The sequence below is a fragment of the Chiloscyllium punctatum genome, unplaced genomic scaffold (assembly GCF_047496795.1).
Source record: "Chiloscyllium punctatum isolate Juve2018m unplaced genomic scaffold, sChiPun1.3 scaffold_1253, whole genome shotgun sequence".
Lineage (NCBI taxonomy): Eukaryota > Metazoa > Chordata > Chondrichthyes > Orectolobiformes > Hemiscylliidae > Chiloscyllium > Chiloscyllium punctatum.
In genome coordinates this window covers 30,001-35,019 of record NW_027310987.1, presented here as the reverse complement: position 1 = coordinate 35,019, position 5,019 = coordinate 30,001, and positions in this window count along the sequence as shown.

Genomic DNA, 5,019 nt, shown 5'->3' with positions numbered 1-5,019 from the left:
TGCATTTCGAACCGTGGGAAGTGGTCCAAAAGGGGATGGGAGTGAATGTGACTGCTCAACCCGACTTTGGCGCTTCCGAGCCGGGTAGCTCAGCCGGGTTTGACCCGGCGGGTCTGCCGACGGTCTCGTCTTCGAGGCGGGTGCCTCCCCCGTATACAGGCCGATTTTCATGCATTTCGAACCGTGGGAAGTGGTCCAAAAGGGAATGGGGGTGGACGTGTCTGCTCATACCGACTTTGAGACTTGTAAGCCGGGTAGCTCAGCCGGGTTTGATCCTGCGGTTCTGCCGACGGTCTCGCCTTCGAGGGGGGAGCCTCCCCCGTGTTCAGTCCGATTTCCATGCATTTCCAACCGTGGGAAGTTGCCCAAAAGGGGATGGGAGTGAATGTGACTGCTCAACCCGACTTTGGCGCTTCCGAGCCGGTTAGCACAGCCGGGTTTGACCCGGCGGTTCTGCCGACAGTCTCCTCTTCGAGGCGGGTGCCTCCCCCGTGTACAGGCCGATTTCCGTGCATTTCGAACCGTGGGAAGTGGTCCAAACGTCGATGGGAGTGAATGTGACTGCTCAACCCGACTTTGGCGCTTCCGAGCCGGGTAGCTCAGCCGGGTTTGACCCGGCGGTTCTGCCGACGGTCTCGTCTTCGAGGCGGGTGCCTCCCCCGTGTACAGGCCGATTTTCATGCATTTGGAACCGTGGGAAGTGGTCCAAAAGGGAATGGGGGTGGACGTGACTGCTCATACCGACTTTGAGACTTGTAAGCCGGGTAGCTCGGCCGGGTTTGACCCGGCGGTTCTGCCGACGGTCTCGCCTTCGAGGGGGGAGCCTCCCCCGTGTTCAGTCCGATTTTCGTGCATTTCCCACGGTGGGAAATGGTATCTTTCATTACGGGGACAAGGGTCTGAAGCGGTGAAGTCAGTAACCGGCATAGTTAAGGAAAGGGTTCGAATTTTCTCAACAGTACGAAAAAAGTGAGCAGGGAAGCTAGAGAAGGTGTCAGTGAGTCCCAAACGAGTGAACCGCAAAACTTAGGGAAATGCCCGAAAGCGTTTTAAAGGGTGAAATCGGGAACGAGGAAATGATGGGAAAGTGCCTGAAAGTGCTAAATGAGTAAACAGAAAAACGAAGAAAAATGTTTGAAAAGAAGAAGTGAGTAACCAGGAAAACTTAGAAAAATGTTCAAAACGAAGAAATCAGTAACCAGGAAAACTTAGAAAAATGATCAAAAAGAAGAAATGAGTAACCAGGAAAACTTAGAAAAATGTTTAAAAAGAAGAAATCAGTAACCAGGAAAACTTAGGAAAATGTTTAAAAAGAAGAAATCAGTAACCAGAAAAACTGCGAAAAATGTTTAAAAAGAAGAAATGAGTAACCAGAAAAACTTAGAAAAATGTTTAAAAAGAAGAAATCAGTAACCAGGAAAACTTAGAAAAATGTTTAAAAAGAAGAAATCAGTAACCAGGAAAACTTAGAAAAATGTTTAAAAAGAAGAAATCAGTAACCAGGAAAACTTAGAAAAATGTTATAAAAGAAGAAGTGAGTAACCAGAAAAACTTAGAAAAATGTTTAAAAAGAAGAAATCAGTAACCAGAAAAACTGCGAAAAATGTTTAAAAAGAAGAAATCAGTAACCAGACAAACTGCGAAAAATGTTTAAAAAGAAGAAATCAGTAACCAGGAAAACTTAGAAAAATGTTTAAAAAGAAGAAGTGAGTAACCAGAAAAACTTAGAAAAATGTTTAAAAAGAAGAAATCAGTAACCAGAAAAACTTAGAAAAATGTTTAAAAAGAAGAAATCAGTAACCAGAAAAACTGCGAAAAATGTTTAAAAAGAAGAAATCAGTAACCAGGAAAACTTAGAAAAATGTTTAAAAAGAAGAAATCAGTAACCAGAAAAACTGCGAAAAATGTTTAAAAAGAAGAAATCAGTAACCAGGAAAACTTAGAAAAATGTTTAAAAAGAAGAAATCAGTAACCAGAAAAACTTAGAAAAATGTTTAAAAAGAAGAAATGAGTAACCAGAAAAACTTAGAAAAATGTTTAAAAAGAAGAAATCAGTAACCAGAAAAACGGCGAAAAATGTTTAAAAAGAAGAAATCAGTAACCAGAAAAACTTAGAAAAATGTTTAAAAAGAAGAAGTGAGTAACCAGAAAAACTTAGAAAAATGTTTAAAAAGAAGAAATGAGTAACCAGAAAAACTTAGAAAAATGTTTAAAAAGAAGAAATCAGTAACCAGAAAAACTTAGAAAAATGTTTAAAAAGAAGAAATGAGTAACCAGAAAAACTTAGAAAAATGCTTAAAAAGAAGAAATCAGTAACCAGAAAAACGGCGAAAAATGTTTAAAAAGAAGAAATCAGTAACCAGAAAAACGGCGAAAAATGTTTAAAAAGAAGAAATCAGTAACCAGACAAACTGCGAAAAAATGTTTAAAAAGAAGAAATCAGTAACCAGAAAAACTGCGAAAAATGTTTAAAAAGAAGAAATCAGTAACCAGGAAAACTTAGAAAAATGTTTAAAAAGAAGAAATGAGTAACCAGGAAAACTTAGAAAAATGTTTAAAAAGAAGAAATGAGTAACCAGGAAAACTTAGAAAAATGTTTAAAAAGAAGAAATCAGTAACCAGAAAAACTTAGAAAAATGTTTAAAAAGAAGAAATCAGTAACCAGAAAAACTTAGAAAAATGTTTAAAAAGAAGAAATGAGTAACCAGAAAAACTTAGAAAAATGTTTAAAAAGAAGAAATGAGTAACCAGAAAAACTTAGAAAAATGTTTAAAAAGAAGAAATCAGTAACCAGAAAAACGGCGAAAAATGTTTAAAAAGAAGAAGTGAGTAACCAGAAAAACTTAGAAAAATGTTTAAAAAGAAGAAATGAGTAACCAGAAAAACTTAGAAAAATGTTTAAAAAGAAGAAATCAGTAACCAGAAAAACTTAGAAAAATGTTTAAAAAGAAGAAATGAGTAACCAGAAAAACTTAGAAAAATGTTTAAAAAGAAGAAATCAGTAACCAGAAAAACGGCGAAAAATGTTTAAAAAGAAGAAATCAGTAACCAGAAAAACGGCGAAAAATGTTTAAAAAGAAGAAATCAGTAACCAGACAAACTGCGAAAAATGTTTAAAAAGAAGAAATCAGTAACCAGAAAAACTTAGAAAAATGTTTAAAAAGAAGAAATCAGTAACCAGGAAAACTTGGAAAAAAACACTTAGAAAAATTTTCAGCAAAGTGTGAAAAATATTCTAAGTGTCAGCGGAGGAAAATGCTGCAGCATCGGGAAAGATTCGCAAACTTACACCGAACATGTGCTCCGAAGTGCCGGAGGAATTGGGTGAATTGAGCCCGGCAAATGGCCAGCTGTCGTTTTGTGCCTGCAGCCCGAAAACTTTAACTTTGTCTGTCGCGGAAGTCCGGACCGAGAAAAATCCAAACGGTTTTGACCGGACCGAGTTCCAGACCGATGCAGTCAAATTTGGAATTCAGACCCATTCAGTGCCACTTGTAGTTTTTCCGCAGTGAGGTTGGCGGGGTACCCGGAGATATATGGGAACACGATTTTTAGAACAAAATGGCGGCGCGGGACCGTTCTGAAAGGCATCCGAAAAACGGTTCCACGGGCATAGCACTTTAATGACAGGTATGAGTGCATGCCGGAGAGCTCTTGGAAGTCGAATTTTTGACACTTTGTCAATTTTTTGACAGATTTGACAAACTCTTTCTGTCTGTTCTAAGAGTCAGTCAGAGACTTGTGCGGCGGTCTTTTGACACTATTGGAGGGCGGGCAAACCCCACGTTGACTCCGGCCGTCCCTCCACAGGCGCTCGTGTCCAAAATGAAGGCGAGAGACGCGAGTGGCCTGGTTCCCTTGGGTGTTGCCAAGAAGGCTGCGGGCTGACCGTTGCCTGAGCACTCCCTAAAGCCTCTTGTGATGAGAGCAGACCTCGCCTGCCGCACGACCGGCTCTGGGAGTCGTTGGGCCGCTATTTGTGAATAGTCTGGTCCTCCTCTGCCACCCGGACAAGCGCGATGGCTCTGCCGCCCTGCGGTGCTCGTCACCCAGGTTTGGGGAACACGATACTCGTAACAAAAATAAAAGGCGGCTCGGGACCTGCAGGCGAAAGGGGTCCCGTGGTGCTAAGCACGTCGACTTCGGGTCTCGGTGCAAGCCGGAGAGCTCACGGAAGTCTAAAGTTTTCGGCACGTGGTCGAATCTTTTCAAAGGCTTACCCGGCTCTTTCCGTCCATTCTGAGAGTAAGTCAGAGGCCGGTGCGGAGGTCTCTTGACAATCGGAGGGGGTGGTGGCCCTCCGCAGGCGCTCGTGTCGAAAATGAAGGCGAGAGACGCGAGTGGCCTGGTTCCCCTGGGTGTTGCCAGGAAGGCTGCGGGCTGACCCTTGCCTGAGCACTCCCTAAAGCCTCTTGTGATGAGAGCAGACCTCGCGCGCCGCACGACCGGCTCTGGGAGTCGTTGGGCCGCTATCTGTGAATAGTCTGGTCCTCCTCTGCCACCCGGCCAAGTGCGATGGCTCTGCCGCCCTGCGGTGCTCGTCACGCAGGTATGGGGCACACGATGCTCGTAACAGCAAATAAAGGCGGCTCGGGACCTGCAGGCGAAAGGGGTCCCGTGGTGCTTAGCACGTCGACTTCGGGTCTCGGTGCAAGCCGGAGAGCTCACGGAAGTCTAAAGTTTTCGGCACGTGGTCGAATCTTTTGAAAGGCTTACCCGGCTCTTTCCGTCCATTCTGAGAGTCAGTCAGAGGCCGGTGCGGCGGTCTATTGACGACCGGAGGCTCCCATGGGTGTTGCGATGAGGGTGGAGGGCACAGAACCTTGCCTTAGCACTCCCTAATAAAGCCTCTTGTGAAGAGAGCAGACCTCGCGCGCCGCACGACCGGCTCTGGGAGTCGTTGGGCCGCTATCTGTGAATAGTCGGGTCCTCCTCTGCCACCCGGCCAAGTGCGATGGCTCTGCCGCCCTGCGGTGCTCGTCACGCAGGTATGGGGCACACGATGCTCGTAACAGCAAA